Source organism: Bubalus bubalis, chromosome 22 (assembly GCF_019923935.1).
Source record: "Bubalus bubalis isolate 160015118507 breed Murrah chromosome 22, NDDB_SH_1, whole genome shotgun sequence".
Classification (NCBI taxonomy): Eukaryota; Metazoa; Chordata; class Mammalia; order Artiodactyla; family Bovidae; genus Bubalus; species Bubalus bubalis.
The window spans coordinates 36711219-36728836 of record NC_059178.1 but is presented as its reverse complement, the minus strand read 5'-3'; positions in this window follow the sequence as shown (position 1 = coordinate 36728836).

The window sequence follows — 17618 nt, the reverse complement described above, 5'->3', positions numbered from 1 at the left end:
CTAAAATGGAACTTTGTTAATGAAACCTCTGATAAAATACGTGGGTGAGACTAATTCCATCCCTGTTTATTAGCTGTGGACAAACCTCTTAATGTCTTTGTTTCCTTATAACACAGGATTTTACAATATATTTAAGTGAGATAATGAGTTTTTAAAGTTCTTAGAGCTTGGTTGGTATCCAGTGCGTGCTGGCTAAGTCAAATCATGCATTGGTGAGCTACTGGAAAATTCCTCCCAGCAGGATATGACATTACAGGGCAAGATGACTTAAACCAGAGGAACTCCCAGGCGATGTGGAGAACAAGAAAACTTACTAGCTTGATTCAGTCATTTAGGCAGTTTTTTATGTTATTTTTATTTTTAAAAGTATATATTTGATTGTGGCAGGTCTTAGGTTGAGGCATGCAGGATCTTTAGTTGCTGCATGTGGGATCTAGTTCCCTGACCAGGAATTGAACCTTGGGCCCCCTGCATGGGGAGCTCGGAGTCTTAGTCACTGGACCACCAGGGAAGTCCCTGGGCAGATACTTTTTAAAAGTATCTCACAATTACCCAAAAGTCATAATCTGGGACTAAGAAGAAGTTGGCGTGCATAATCTTTCAAATTTTGAAATAGAAGTTACAGTATTATAAACTAAAACATTGATTTGAAAATCAATACCAAAATTGAGATATCAAGTATAATACTTAAATATGTTAGATATTTAAAGGGAAGTTGGATGGCATCACTGACTCGATGGACGTGAGTCTGAGTGAACTCCGGGAGTTGGTGATGGACAGGGAGGCCTGGCGTGCTGCAGAACTGAACTAACTGTAATATTTTCTAAGCAGGAATGGAAGGGACTATGATTTGGGGCATATGAGTTTACTTGTGGATAACGAACCATAATCTCTGCACACAAGACTACCTTGGAAGAGCTAGTACAGATGACTCCTAAGTCTACATGGATTGGAAACCAAGGCATTGCTCCTTCAAACATGAGACCTCGGAAAAGTAAAAGTAACTTAACCACCCACATTAGTCTTCTCATTCATACAGTGTGACAACAAAATTCCCCTCTCACTGGGTCATTGTGGTGATCAAATCACAAAATTTCATAAATGTACTAGTTCACTGACTGGTAGTGAACACTCAATGATCTGTTATTTTTAAACGTGATTTACTTAAATCCCATTTGAGAATACCCATTGTAAGTTCCTCTAATAGATGCCATTTCAAATGACTATGAGCCATAAACCCACAATCAATTCTATCTATAGCAGCCACTGCACTATTTTAAGTTTCCAATTTTGTTCATGATTATAAGCTTTATTTTGATTACAGGCTTGGGCCTCATGCTCATCAACTTGAGCCTCATGAAGGGAGCAAAAAGATTTGCTCCCTTCATATCATCCTTTCCTTAATACTAAGAACAGTGCAGGACATATGCTAGAAATTCTTGTTGAGTTGAACCGAAGACTTGGTTAAATTACCTTTTGTCTGTGACAAGTAGAATGCACTGTGTGATTAGCAGTGCCAGTGGGCAACAGTTCTTCAATGGCTTTATTTAACGTATGTATAATGCCTTTTTAAAAAATGTTTATTTGTTTTTGGCTGTGCTGGGGGCTTTTCTCTAGTTGTGGCAAGCGAGGGCTACTCTCTAGCTGTGGTGTGCAGGCTCCTCATTGCAGTAGCTTCTCGTTGCAGAGCATGGGCTCTGTGGTGCACGGGCTACAGTAGTTGTATTACGTGGGCTCGGTAGCTGTAGCTCCCAGGCTCTAGAACACAACCTCGATAGTTGTGGTGCACAGGCTTAGTTGCTCCATGGCACGTGGGATCTTCCCAGATCATGGATCAAACTCATGTCTCTTACACTGACAGGCAGATTCTTTACCACTGAGCCACCAGGGAAGCCCTTTACAATGCTTTATAGATGAGAAATATTCATAATCCTGGCACTTAGTTTGATAAAAATGAGCTTTTAAAACTGAATTCACATACTTGGATTCATATGAATTCATTTTCCTGTTAAGAAAATGGAAGAAAGCAATAACTAGTCTTTTATCCATGACAAAAGTTTAAGAGTTGTAGGGAAGTGGAAACATTGAGTTTGCTTCTGTATATGCCTGTTTTGCTAACATTTTCACTAAAAGTGACTTCAAGTATAGAGTTCTAATGGATCATTCATTCAACAGATATGAATGTAGTTTTGCCTTGGCCCTGTTTTAGGTGCTAGAAACCCCATCCTAGGCATTGGCTGCAGTAATAGCTAATACTGAATTAAAGATACTAACTTTGGGGGACTTCCCTGGTGGTTAAGTGGCTAAGACCCCATGCTCCCAATGCAGGGCCCCAGGCAGGGTTCAGTCCCCGGTGGGGGAACTGGATCCCACATGCAGCAACTAAGACCTGGTGCAGCCACATGGATGTCGGTCAGGTCAGTCGCTCAGTCCTGTCCGACTCTGCGACCCCATGGACTGCAGCACGCCAGGCTTCCCTGTCCATCACCAACTCCCAGAGCTTGCTGAAACTCACGTCCATCGAGTTGGTGATGCCATCCAACCATCTCATCGTCTATTGTCCCCTTCTCCTCCTGCCTTCAATCTTTCCCAGGCTCTTTTCCAATGAGTCAGTTCTTTGCATCAGGTGGCCAAAGTATTGGAGTTTCAGCTTTAGCATCAGTGGTTCCAAAGAACACCCAGGACTGATCTCCTTTAGAATGGACTGGTTGGATCTCCTTGCAGTCCAAGGGACTCTCAAGAGTCTTCTCCAACACCACAGTTCAAAAGCATTAAGTCTTCGGCACTCAGCTTTCTTTATGGTCCAACCCTCACATCCATACATGACCACTGGAAAAACCATAGCTTTAACTAGACAGATGGCAAGGTAATGTCTCTGCTTTTTAATATGCTGTGTAGGTTGGTCATAGCTTTTCTTCCAAGAAGCAAGCATCTTTTAATTTCATGGCTACAGTCACCATCTGCAAGTGATTTTGGAGCCCATGAAAATTAAGTCTCTCACTGTTTCCATTGTTTCCCCATCTATTTGCCAGGAAGAGATGGGACCAGATGCCATGATCTTTATTTTTTGAATATTGAGTTTTAATCCAGCATTTTCACTCTCCTTTTTCACTTTCATCAAGAGGCTCTTTAGTCCCTCTTCACTTTTCGCCATAAGGGTGGTGTCATCTGCATATCTGAGGTTATTGATATTTCTCTGGGCAATCTTGATTCCAGCTTTTGCTTCATCCAGCCTGGCATTTTGCGTGATGTACTCTGCATAGAAGTTAAATAAGCTGGGTGACAATATACAGCCTCGATGTACTCCTTTCTCAATTTGGAACCATCCAAATAGATACATAAATCAAAAAAAAATTCATTAATTTTTTTACCTCAAATGTAGCACTCTTCAGACAACAACTGTGTGAGTAGTACATTTGTGAAGAATCAGAATTTCATCTTTGAAAGTTACAGGAAAATATTTTGCTATGTGAATTTACTAAACCAAGCAATGAAATCTTTTTTTTTTTTAATTTATTTATTTTTTTTTATTTAATATTTTTTTTTATTTTTAAACTTTACATAATTGTATTAGTTTTGCCAAATATCAAAATGAATCCGCCACAGGTATACATGTGTGCCCCACCCTGAACCCTCCTCCCTCCTCCCTCCCCATACCCTCCCTCTGGGTCTTCCCAGTGCACTAGCCCCAAGCATCCAGTATCGTGCATCGAACCTGGACTGGCATCTTTTGTTTACAGTTTTCAAGTCACAACCCTCACATTTTTTGCTCACTTTATTTACGTACTGTAAACGCAGTCCTTTTGGTGTACGCTTTTGAGTTTTGACAAATACATATAATGATTTGACTGCCATCGTGAGTCACAGAAGAGGTCATCACCCCACCGTATCCCCTCGTGCTGCCCCTGTTGTTTCCTAGGGCTGCTGTAATAAAGACTGCAAACTGGCTGAATCGCACAACAGAAATTAATTTCACATTGGTTCTGGAGGCCGGAGTCCATGATCAAAGTTGGTAGAGCTGGTTCTGAGAACTGGGAGCCCTGTTCGGCCCCTCTCCCCTCCCTTTGGTTGGTTTGCTGGCAGTTGTTGGTGTGTGGAATCACCATCCTATCTCTGCCTTCATCTTCTGGGGCTCTCCGTGTGTGAATGGCTGTGTCCCAATTTCTCTCTCTTTTTTTTATAAAGACACCAGTCATTTTGAAGGAAGGGCCCACCCTACTCCAGTATGACTTCATCTTGGCTTATTACATCTACAATGATCCCATTTTCAAATAAGATCACATTTTGAGATACTGGGGAATTAGGACTTTATATGAATTGGCTTGGGGTGAGGACACAATTCAGCGCAAGACAGAAGCCAGCCACTGCCCCAGCTGTCATCCCTGGCAGCCACCGACCTGTTTTCAGGTCCATAATTGTTCCTTTTTCAGAATGTCGTGTAAGTAGAATTACACAGTAGAGATTCTTGTCTTTGGCTTCTTTCATTTAGCATACTACATTAGAGATTCATACAGATTGTTGCCTGTATCAGTAGCTTATATCCCTTTTTATCGCTGAGGAGTATTCCATTCAATGGATGTACCAAGTTTGCTTATCCATTCACCAGCTGCAGGATATTTGAGGTAATACCAGTTTTTGGAGATCATAAGTAAGTTGCTATTAACATGCACATTCATGTTTTTATATGAACGTAGTTTTGATTTTTTCTTTTTTTCTGATCAGTTCCTAGGAGTGGAATTACTGTGTCACATATACACAGGTCGTGTATGTTTAACTGGATGAGAAATTCCCAATTTTTTTCTCAGGTGACTCTACCTGTTGCATTCTCACCAGCAATGAATGAGAATGTTTGTTTTTCTGCATTCTTGCCAGCAATTAGCATTTATTTCCAAAACATTTTAGCTATTATAATAGGTACATTAATTCTTAGTGTTTCTTTCTTTTTTTTTTCTTTTTGGCCACACCGCATGACTTGTGGGATCTTAGTTCCCTGACCACGGATTGATCCCATGCCCCTTGCAATGGAAGTGTGAAGTCTTAACCATTGGATCACCAGGAAATTCCCCTCTTAGTTGTCTTAATTAGCATTTCTCCAATAGATATTACTTAAAAATTTTTTTTAATATGGTGGGTATATACTGTTCATACTGTAATTGTTATGCTATGAAAATCCTGTCCTCTCTTGATATTTGAGGACTCTCTTTGTATCTTTTTTCTTAGAAGGAAAAGCACTTTATTTTCATGACAGGTTTTAAACCTTGTTGTAATATATTAATTAGCATGTGACTTAATGGGCTTTTCCTGATGGCTCAGCAGGGAAAGAATCTGCCTGCAATGCAGGAGAGACAGGAGATGTGGGTTTGATCCCTGGGTTGGAAAGACCCCCTGGAGGAGGAAAATGGCAACCCACTCCAGTATTCTTGCCTGAAAAATCCCATGGACAGAGGAGCCTGGTGGGCTACAGTCCACGGGGTCACAAAGAGTTGGACGTGACTGAGCAACTAAGCAAGCAAGCAAAAGCATTGCAAGTATTACTGCCTATTAAGAAAATTAGCTTACAAACATGCTTTCTAAAATGTGAATAGATTATAACCTCCAAGCCCACAAAAGTTGATGATTGTGGCTGTTATTTAAATACGGATTTTGAAAAATGCATGATTTTTAGACTATGTTTCTGGAAGGTTACAGAAGAACCCAATCATGGTGGTTGCCTCTGGACTGGAAAGTTGATACCAGTGGGACAAGAGTGGAAAGGAAACTTGTTTTTCACTCTATATTTCAAACTAGGCAAATATCTTTCTTTTCAAAATTGAAATAACTACAAACAAATAGCTTAAAAGCTAATTTCCAGCTTTTAATTAAGCAGTTCTGAATAGGGAATCATGAATTTATACATTTAACAACAAAAAGGTTAACTTTTTAGGTTTCCTTAAGAATTTGTTGTTATGAATGTCATGATAGAATGTAGAATTATCTCCTGAGAGAATGCATAGCATCAATATTTACCAGTTTTTGCTGGTAATTACTACAGTTTTCACATTAACTAGACTCATAATAGTCTAGTTTTTCTTTGTCTCTAAATGATGTTTTTGGATCCATTCCCCTTGATGACAAAGAACTGGCATGTTCCCACAGAGATTCTCACGAATTATTTTACATCACTCATGGGGCAAAACACGTTTCCTCACACGATGCTCAGTTTCATTCTTAAAGAACCAGTGACCCAAATTCTGTGTAACAGGAACTTGAAGTTTTGTGGCATTGGAGGACTTTGATCTTGAAGCCAGCCCAACAGCAAATGGAAACCAGTCTTCCAAGTCGAAGTCCTTCAATGACCCTTATCCTTGGGCATCAGTTCCCACTGACCTACTTCCCCCAGTTTCCATCTTATCATCTGGCTTCCAGACCTCACTGTCTCCCCTTTGGACCGCCTCCAGACCTGCAATCTTTTGTCGTGTGCAGCTTGGAAAGAGGAGGACTCTGTAGGAGTGAAACAGAAAGACTTCTAGTCTTCTCCACCCCCCACCCACACCAAATACACACCCCCAACCCACCCAGGCATATTGACTGAAATGTCAGTAACTCTTTCAACATCCTCCTGTCACTCTAAATCTTAACAACAGCCTCAATTCCATCATTAAAATTTCAAAACACTTCCAACAGCCAGCATTCTGAATGTCATCATGTTAAAGCTCTAGTTTTCTGCTGGGAAGCCTTAAATTGGGCAGTGGGGAGTGTGGCTAACTTCTCCCTTTTTCTAATGTACGCTTCTCCCCTTCTGTCTTGATATGCCTGGCTGCCTCCAAATCTCCCAGAATTTGTCCTCTCTCCCTGAGGCAGTGGGAATCTGGCATTGACGTCCTCTGGGCACTTTGGTCTTGGTAGCTATTTAAATCCTATTCTCAACATCTTGTCCTTGAGATTCTGTATCTTGTGCTCTTTTTATGTAGAAGGGTTTGGTTCATTAAGTGTTTGTTTTTTTATCTGATGGGTGTATCTTTGGTTACATATTCTGTCTGCTCTGTGTCAACATTACTCTGATAATTTCTCTTGTTCTTCCTTTTTCCTTGTAGTATTACATATATGTGTATATGTATATATTTATATATTGTTGTTGTGAAAGTCACTCATTTGTGTCTGACTTTGCAACCCCATGGACTGTAGAGTCCATGGACTTCTCCAGGCCACAATACTGGAGTATGTAGCCGTTCCCTTCTCCAGGGATCTTCCCAACCCAGGGATTGTACCCATGTCTCCCACATTGCAGGCAGATTCTTTACCAGCTGGGCCACCAGGGAAGCCCATATGTATACACATACATACATATATGTATATACATATATATACATATATGGTGGTGGTGGTTTAGTCACTCAGTCATGCAGTCATGTCTGACTCTTTTGTGACCCCATGGACTATAGCCGGTCCATGGGATTTCCCAGTCAAGAATACTGGAGCGGGCATTTCCTTCTCCAGGGAATCTTCCAGACCCAGGGATCGAACCCGGGTCTCTGCATTGCAGGCAGATTCCTTACCTATTGAGCCATCAGCGAAGCCCAAATATACATTTATAATACCACATTCTAGTATGGTTTCTAAACCCATCTTTAAAAGAAATGAGTTCCTTGATTTATTGTTCCTATTTGCAAGAGGTCCTTGGAGACAGGGTTGTATGTAGTTGATAATGTTGTATCCCAGTAATTTTTCTTATGATTGAAGGTTTTTTAGATACATATACATCTATAATTTAACCTTTGCTACTTTTTAGCCAACCAAGATTAATAGCTGTAGAAACTGCTGCTGGATATTTTGCCCCCGCTCTGCCTCACGGCAAGATTTTTTTCTCACAGAAATGGCTTGTCAGTGTAATTTCTTGCTCAGCCCTGCCTTCACTGCTTTTCTTCAGGTTCAGACTCAAACAGGAGACTGTCACCTTGACTTTTTATGACAGAACACACTTCCGGTTTTCCTCAGATACATCTGGTGCTGCTTTTGTGTCTCCTTCTTAAGCTCCTTTTCCTTTCTTCAGCCACCAACAGTTAGCCCGAATTGTTTGTTTTTTAATTATTTATTTTGGCTGTGCTGGATCTTCGTTGCTGTACTCGGGCTTTCTCTAGTTGCGGCGAGTGGGGGCCACTCTCTGGTTGTGGTGCTCAGGCTTATGCGGTGGCTTCTCTTGTTGCGGAGTGTGGGCTCTAGGCGCTTGGGCTTCAGTAGTTGTGGCTCCCGGGCTCTGGAGCAATGGCTCAGAAGTTGTGGAGTATGGGCTTGGTTGCTCTGAGGCATTGGGATTTTCCTGGATCAGGGATTGAACCCCTGTCCCCTGAATTGGCGGATTCTTATCCATTGCACCCCCAAGGAAGTCCCTAGTTGTTTCTTAAAGAGTGAGCTGCTTGGGGCACAGAGTGAAGTTTCCATTAAAAGAGGCGTTTGATTCTGCTCCTAATTTTTATTTCCATGCTTATCTGAGATTGGGGGTTAATAAGCTCAGGGAATCATAGGGAAAGTGACCTTCCTCCTGAATTTCTAGGATGCCAAATTAAGCATTTAAAAATTAAGAGTGCTCATGGACTAGATGAATTAATAAAAAGGACAACAGAGAAATAGCTTTATAATAGAAAAAAATTCCAGAGAAATGAGGTAAAATGAATTTTTAGAATATTCTGATATAATAATGCTATTCTTTAGAAAGTTATTCTTTTATTATGAAAACCAGAATCATAGGCTCAAGGACAGTTAATTAAAATTTAGGGAATGTCTGTTAATCTAAAATGAATTGCAGTTTGGGGAGATCCAAACTTGTTAAGTTTAATACATTAAAAATTGGTACTATCTGCCTAGCACTTAAATTTTTTATGCTGCATGTTTCGTATTGAATCAATCAGAAAATGGGTAACTGCAAATCAGATGTGATTTATGAAATAAATGATTATTGCTAATGCCATAATTAATCTAATTAATGTAACATAATAATTCCTTTATTTTTGTATATAGGAACTTGGAAGGGGCAGCTTTACACAAACACTCATCTGCCTATTTACAATTATTTTAAAATGTAAATTTAGGTCTACCATACAGTGTCAGACTTTATTTTGGGGGGCTCCAAAATCACTGCAGATGGTGATTGTAGCCATGAAATTAAAAGACACTTACTCCTTGGAAGGAAAGTTATGACCAACCTAGATAGCATATTCAAAAGCAGAGACATTACTTTGCCAACAAAGGTCCGTCTAGTCAAGGCTATGGTTTTTCCAGTGGTCATGTATGGATGTGAGAGTTGGACTGTGAAGAAAGCTGAGCGCCGAAGAATTGATGCTTTTGAACTGTGGTGTTGGAGAAGACTCTTGAGAGTTCCTTGGACTGCAAGGAGGTCCAACCAGGCCATCCTAAAAGAGATCAGTCCTGGGTGTTCATTGGAAGGATTGATGCTAAAGCTGAAAACTCCAATACTTTGGCTAACCTCATGCAAAGAGTTGACTCATTGGAAAAGACCCTGATGCTGGGAGGAACTGGGAGCAGGAGGAGAAGGGGACAACAGAGGATGAGATGGCTGGATGGCATCACTGACTCGATGGACATAAGTTTGAGTGAACTCCGGGAATTGGTGATGGACAGGGAGGCCTGCGTGCTGTGATTCATGGGGTTGCAAATAGTCAGACATGACTGAGCAACTGAACTAACTGAACTGACAGAAATTGGAATTGGGTACTTTTCACAAACATATACCTTTATTTGTCAGTTATAATTCATTTAAAATTTAAGCCTAGGGACTTTCCCGGTGGTCCAGTGGTTTAAACTTCGCCTTCGAAGGTAGGGGGCGCAGGTTCAATCCCTGGTTGGGAAGCTAAGATTCCACATGCCAAAACAGAAACAGAAACAACATTGTAACAAATTCAAAAAAGACTTTAAAAATGGTCCACTTAAAAATGTAAACTTATATCCACCATTTGAACATGTTGATCAATCTCAGATTTGTATCTTTAGCCAAAATTTCTGAGCCTTAGCCCCAGACATTTGACCTCAGCGTGTTCTGAGCTCCCCTACCCTCCCCAACCTGATGCCCCTATCAACTTCCTTGTCTTAAGAGATGGCATTACCATCAGCCACAGCCAAGCCATGACACAGAGACTTGTTCCCGACCTCATCCTCTCCCTCATTCTCTACATCCAATGAACTGCTGCGTCCTCTTGATACTGTCTCCTCCACATGAATTAGTCTTCTTTCTCCTTTTGCCCTGATACTTCCAGAACTTCAGACTGCTCTGATGGCTAGTCTGGTTTACCACAAAAATGATCTCATGGGTCTAACCCTTGTGCAACCTCACCTCCAATCCAGTTGCCACACTACAGTCAGAGTTTCCATCTAAGCGTTGACATATATACACTACAGTGTGTAAAATAGTGGGAAGCTGTGTAGCACAGGGAGCTCAGCTTGGTGCTCTCTTGGGTGACCTAAATGGGGTAGGGGAGGGGAGGGAGACTCCAGAGGGAGGAGACATATGTATGCATGTAGCTGATTCACTGTGTTGTATGCAGAAACTAACACAACATTGTAATTATACTCCAGTTTAAAATATATGTATATTTTAACCAGAAGAAACTAATAGAAAAATTATCCAAAGAAAGTTCTGTCATCGATCAGAATTTTGCCAAGTCCTGATCAAAGTTGTCGTGATCTAAAGCTCGATTATCATAGACTCTCAGAAGTCGGTAAGAAGCAAAAAGCAATTAATCCTAACCCGTGGGGAAATAAAAATAAGAGTAAAATGCAAAGCTGTTCAGTTATTTCCCCGTTGGCTCCCCTTTCTCCCCCAAAGAAAGTCTAAACTCCCAGCAAGCTCTTCATTCTGAATTTTATTTTAGACTCATCTCCCACCCGCCTCAACCCTGCACTCTGAGCTCAGCTTTCAACAGGACCATGGGCTTCTCCAGTGCTTTGTGCTTTCTCTCACATCTGAGTCTTTATATGAACTGCCCCTCTGCCTGGAATGTCCCCTCCCACACATGCCTTCAGGACAAGCCTAGCTGTCCTTCAGGATTCCAGCTAGCTCTCTTCCCTGAAGCCCCCCTGAAGCCTGGAAGTTGCTCCCGTAGCTCACAGGGCACTGCCCACTGTATTGTGTTATACAAGCTATGGGTGCAGATTGATCGCTGATTGTCTCATGATACCCATTCCCTCCTCCTTTCACATAATAGAGCCCCACATCTTTAGCTGCCACGTGAAAGTGAAAGTGAAGTCGTGTCGGACTCTTTGTGACCCTACGGAAGTCTACCAGGCTTCTCCATCCGTGGGATTTTCCAGGCAAGAGTACTGGAGTGGGTTGCCATTTCCTGCTCCAGGAGATCTTCCCAACACAGGAATCATACCTGGGTCTCCTGCATGGCAGGCGGATTCTTCACCGACTAAGCCACCAGTGAGGCCCTATGAGATTAAGAAGGACATTTATCTCCTAAGTTCAGTTCAGTTCAGTTGCTCAGTCCTGTCCGACTCTTTGCAACCCCATGAATTGCAGCACGCCAGGCCTCCCTGTCCATCACCAACTCCCAGAGTTCGCTCAAACTCACGTCCATTGAGTCAGTGATGCCATCCAGCCATCTCATCCTCTGTTGTCCCCTTCTACTCCTGCCCCCAATCCCTCCCAGCATCAAGGTCTTTTCCAATGAGTCAACTCTTTGCATGAGATGGCCAAAGTATTGGAGTTTCAGCTTGTAGCATCAGTCCTTCCAATGAACACCCAGGATTGATATCCCTTAGGATGGACTGGTTGGATCTCCTTGCAGTCCAAGGGACTCTCAAGAGTCTTCTCCAACACCACAGTTCAAAAGCATCAATTCTTCTGCGCTCAGCTTTCTTTATAGTCCAACTCTCACATCCATATATGACCACTGGAAAAACTATAGCCTTGACTAGACAGACCTTTGTTGGCAAAATAATATCTCTTCTTTTTAATATGCTATCTAGGTTGGTCATAACTTTCCTTCCAAGGAGTAAGAGTCTTTTAATTTAATGGCTGCAGTCACCATCTGCAGTGATTTTGGAGCCCCCCCAAAATAAAGTTGGCCACTATTTCCACTGTTTCCGCATCTATTTCCCATGAAGTGATGGGACCAGATGCCATGATCTTCGTTTTCTGAATGTTGAGCTTTAAACCAACTTTTTCACTCTCCTCTTTCACTTTCATCAAGAGAATTTTTAGTTCCTCTTCACTTTCTGCCATAAGGGTGATGTCATCTGCATATCTGAGGCTATCAATATTTCTCCCGGCAATCTTGATTCCAGCTTGTGTTTCTTCCAGTCCAGAGTTTCTCATGATGTACTCTGCATAGAAGTTAAATAAGCAGGGTGACAATATACAGCCTTGACGTACTCCTTTTCCTATTTGGAACCAGTCTTTTATTCCATGTCCAGTTCTAACTATTGCTTCCTGACCTGCATACAGATTTCTCAAGAGGCAGATCAGGTGGTCTGGTATTCCCATCTCTTTCAGAATTTTCCACAGTTTATTGTGATCCACACAGTCAAAGGCTTTGGCATAGTCAATAAAGCAGAAATAGATGTTTTTCTGGAACTCTCTTGCTTTTTCCATGATCCAGCGGATGTTGGCAATTTGATCTCTGGTTCCTCTGCCTTTTCTAAAACCAGCTTGAACATCTGGAAGTTCTTGGTTCATGTATTGCTGAAGCCTGGCTTGGAGAATTTTGAGCATGACTTTACTAGCGTGTGAGATGAGTGCAAGTGTGGGCAGGCTGCTTAATGCAGATGTACTAGACACACTGGAAGGGAGGGAGGAACCCTATCTGGGCAGAGAAACATTTTATGTTAAATTTTTCTTGTCTTGCCATAAAACACGAATTTTATTTCATCATTTGTAAGATACTTTTTTATAATGGGCTATAAAGCCAATCTGCCTGCACTTCACTGCAGAGGGTGTCATTAGCTAGGTTTTCCCCAGTCTGATCTTCCAAGACTGTTTACTACACAAACATCCTGGAAAAGGTGTTCTGCTACCAAGGGCCAGAGCAAAGCTTAGCTCACAAGACAAGCAGAAAAGCGGGAGCCCCGTGAAGAACTGTCTCCCAAGAGATAGCAGTATTCTGTCCCTTGAGGCTACTTGAATATTAAGAACTTTCCAGAGTAATGATAAGACTAGAGAAACACTTTTATACCTCAGCATGTAATCTGAGGGCTTCCCTGGTGCCTCAGTTGGTAAAGAATCCTCCTGCAGTGCAGGACACCCGGGTTTGAACCCTGATTTGGGAAGATGCCCTGGAACAGGAAGTGGCAACCCACTCCCTGGCAACCCACTCCAGTATTCTTGCCTGGGAAATTCCATGGACAGAGGAGACTGGTAGGCTATAGTCCATAGAGTCACAAAGAGTTGGACACGACTGAGGGACTAACACTTTGGCTTTGATAAGTGGTTAAGACCCTGCCCTTCTAATTCAGGGAGTGTGGGTTCAATCCCTGGTTGGGGAACTAAGAGCTCATGAGCCTTGTGTCATGGCCCAAAAATGAAAGAAATTGTTGGAATTGCTAGCCAAGAATCAAGGAATTTGGACAGCCTTAGAAACCATATCTATACCTTCTACTATCTGTTGTGGTCTGGGTGTGGGTTGGAAAAGAATTTCCAGACATGAGGCAGAATGAGAGGGAAATAAAGTTTATTATGGGAGATGCTGTTAGAACAATGGGCCAGCTCAAGGGAGAAGTGACATTGAACAGTCCACTTTTATACCCAGGATACAAGGAGTGGGATAAGGGTCTTGTAGGTCATTTGCTGATTGGATGAGGCATGAATACTGGGTTCAGGGAAGAGTAAGGCAAATACCTTCCCTCTTTGGGGTAGGAGGGGAGACAGGTTATGCTGCTCAGGAGGACCTGAAATCCATTAATAGCTACAATGTGGGGGAGGGAAGGATGATAAGGGTCTGGTTTTTCTGTTCGTACATTCCAAGACCCTCCTTGGTTTTATCTGTTTATCTGCTCTGATGTTGGGAAAGATTGAGGGCAGGAGAAGTGGGTGACAGAGGATGAGATGGTTGGATGGTATCACTGACTCAATGGACATGAGTTTGAGCAAACTCTGGGAGATAGTGCAGGACGGAGGAGCCTGGCGTGCTGCAGTCCATGGGGTCACAGAGTCAGACACGACTTGGAGACTGTACAACAACAAAAGAAAGTGGAAAACCCAACAGATGTAGCAGAAGAATTCTAAGGCAATTCGCTGGGACCGGCAGAAGCCACAAAGTATACTCATTATGCAAATACAAGACCATGAAATGCCAGTTTTCCTTGCAGAGATAACCTCAGAACTGGTTTTACACCAAAAGGAAAGGAAGATAAATGCATAATGTTTTCTTTCAGCACAATTCACCCATTCAGATCAAGTTGTCACCATTAAACAAGCTAATAGATTTTGCTTAACAGTTAAGACTGGCAGATGGTTTCTGAAGTAAATGAAGTTCTTACATTCTGGTTTGGTCTCCTTTTGGCATCTCTCTTCTCAACTTTGAAGGTTTTCTCCTAAGTTTTAGGGCTAAGGATACACAAGAAAATAAACAAGGAAAATAATCTTTGAAAAATGTCGTAGTCCATTTCACACCAATTTTGCATCTCATGAGCTGTAACATGTATTTGCAGAGGCAAAGAATATCTGTTTTACTTTCACCTCTTTATCCAGATGGTGATAAATGGGTTTTTTTTTCTTTCTTCTCACAATCTTCTCTTTCTAGAACCCACCCAGGTTAGTGTTACCTCGCCTAAGGCACTTCATAGGAAACATTCAAGGACCTTATATGATTAGGGTGTGTGCAGGGCCTGCACCCAAGTACTGCATTTTGGACTCTTTTGTTGACTATTATGGCTACTCCATTTCTTCTAAGGGATTCCTGCCCACAGTAGTAGATATAATGGGCATTTGAGTTAAATTCACCCATTCCAGTTCATTTCGGTTTGCTGATTCCTAAAATGTCGATGTTCACTCTTGCCATCTCCTGCTTGACCACTTCCAATTTGCCTTGATTCATGGACCTAACATTCCAGGTTCCTATGCAATATTGCTCTTTACAGCATCAGACTTTGCTTTCATCACCAGTCATATCCACAACTGGGTGTTGTTTTTCTTTGGCTCCGTCTCTTCATTCTTTCTGAAGTTCTCTCTCCACTCTTCTCAGGCAGCATATTGGGCACCTCCTGACCTGGGGAGTTCATCTTTCAGTGTCCTATCTTTCTGCCTTTTCATACTGTTCATGGGGTTCTCAAGGCAAGAATACTGAAGTGGTTTGCCATTCCTTTCTCCAGTGGACCATGTTTTGTCAAAGTAATGCTCAAAATTCTCCAAGCCAGGCTTCAACAGTACGTGAACTGTGAACTTCCGGATGTTCAAGCTGGATTTAGAAAAGGCAGAGGAACCAGAAATCAAATTGCCAACATCTGTTGGATCATCAAAAAAGTGAGAGAGTTCCAGAAAAACATCTATTTCTGCTTTGTTGACTATACCAAAGCCTTTGACTCTGTGGATCACAACAAACTGTGGAAAATTCTTCAAGATATGGGAATACCTGACTTGCCTTCTGAGAAATCTGTATGCAGGTCAGGAAGCAACAGTTAGAACTGGACATGGAACAACAGACTGGTTCCAAATGGGGAAAGGTGTATGTCAAGGCTGTATATTGTCACCATACTTATTTAACTTCTATGCAGAATACATCATGAGGAATGCTGGACTGGATGAAGCACAAGCTGGAATCGAGACTGCCGGGAGAAATATCAATAACCTCAGATATGCAGATGACACCACACTTATGGCAGAAAGTGAAGAACTAAAGAGCCTCTTGATGAAAGTGAAAGAGGAAAGTGAAAAACTTGGCTTAAAACTCAACATTCAGAAAACAAAGATCATGGCATCTGGTCCCATCACTTCATGGCAAATAGATGGGGAAACAGTGGAAACAATGACAGAATTTATTTTGGGGGGCTCCAAAATAACTGCAGATGGTGACTGTAACCATGAAATTTAAAGATGCTTGCTCCTTGGAAGAAAAGCTATGACCAGCCTAGACAGCACATTAAAAAGCAGAGACATTACTTTGCTGACAAGGTCCATCTAATCAAAGCAATGGTTTTTCCAGTGGTCATGTATGGATGTGAGAGTTGGACTGTGAAGAAAGCTGAGCGCTAAAGAATTGATGCTTTTGAACTGTGGTGTTGGAGAAGACTCTTGAGAGTCCCTTGGACTGCAAGGAGATACAACCAGTCCATCCTAAAGGAAATCGGTCCTGAATATTCATTGGAAGGACTGATGTTGAAGTTGAAACTCCAAAACTTTGGCCACCTGATGCAAAGAACTGATTTATTGGAAAAGACGGTGATGCTGGGAAAGATTGAAGGCAGGAGAAGAAGGGGATGCCAGAGGGGTGATAGTTGGGTGGCATCACCAACTCAATGGACATGAGTTTGAGTAAACTCCAGGAGTTGGTGATGGACAGGGAGGCCTGGTGTGCTGCAGTCCATGGGGTTGCAAAGAGTTGGACATGACTGAGTGACTGAACTGAACTGAACTGAACTGAGGACCTGCACTCATTTAATCAGAGAAGGCAATGGCACCCCACTCCAGTACTCTTGCCTGGAAAAATCCCATGGACGGAGGAGCCTGGTAGGCTGCAGTCCATGGGGTCGCTAAGAGTCGGAAATGACTGAGCGACTTCACTTTCACTTTTCACTTTCATGCATTGGAGAAGGAAATGGCAACCCACTCCAGTGTTCTTGCCTGGAAACTCCCGGGGACGGTGGAGCCTGATGGGCTGCTGTCTATGGGGTCGCACAGAGTCGGACACGACTGAAGCGACTTAGCAGCAGGTAATTCCTTGATGAGCTTCTCTGGTTCCTTTAATCTGACCTCAGTTGATCTTCTCTGTAATAAAAAATGCTAACTCCATTTGTTGGGGGTTGTGGTTCTGTAAAGAGCTCAAAGATATTATTATGTGTATCCCTTGAGGGGGAACCAGGACCCTGCCTAATGGGGTCCTCTTGGCTGCTTCTCTCTTGTCTCTGCATCCTCTCCCTTCCCTGATTAGCAACTCTTGGAATCTTCCCTTTAGGACTCAGGGAAGATCATGGAGGCTGGAGTCTGTTCCCTACAAACAAGGAATGGGGGACATGGAAAGGCCCTGTAGCCCCTCGGGTCCTGCTTAGTTTCGTAAAGTTGGGAGCTGGGAGACACTCAGAGAAAGTTCAGAGAAGGAAAGAAAATTCTTTCTTTGGCTATCACCTAGCACCTAGGTGGCCGTTTGTGACTGGCTGTCCTTGGCATTTTGATTTGTCACCTTGAGGCATGGACATCACACTGGTTTCTAATGCAGGAAGGCAGGACATCCAAGCCACCTCTGTCTAATGGCCTCCTTGTTTAATTTAACAAGAGTCACAGGCCAAAGACAGCTGGGGGGTCCCCCCCTGGGAAATGAGGGAGCTGCTTTCCTCTGTTCTCTTCTTGCTTCTCCAGCCTGCATCCCTTCTTCTCCATCAACCACGGCCTCCAGTTCAGTTTAGTTCAGTCGCTCAGTCGTGTCCGACTTCTTCTGACCCCATGGATGGCAGCACACCAGGCCTCCCTGTCCATC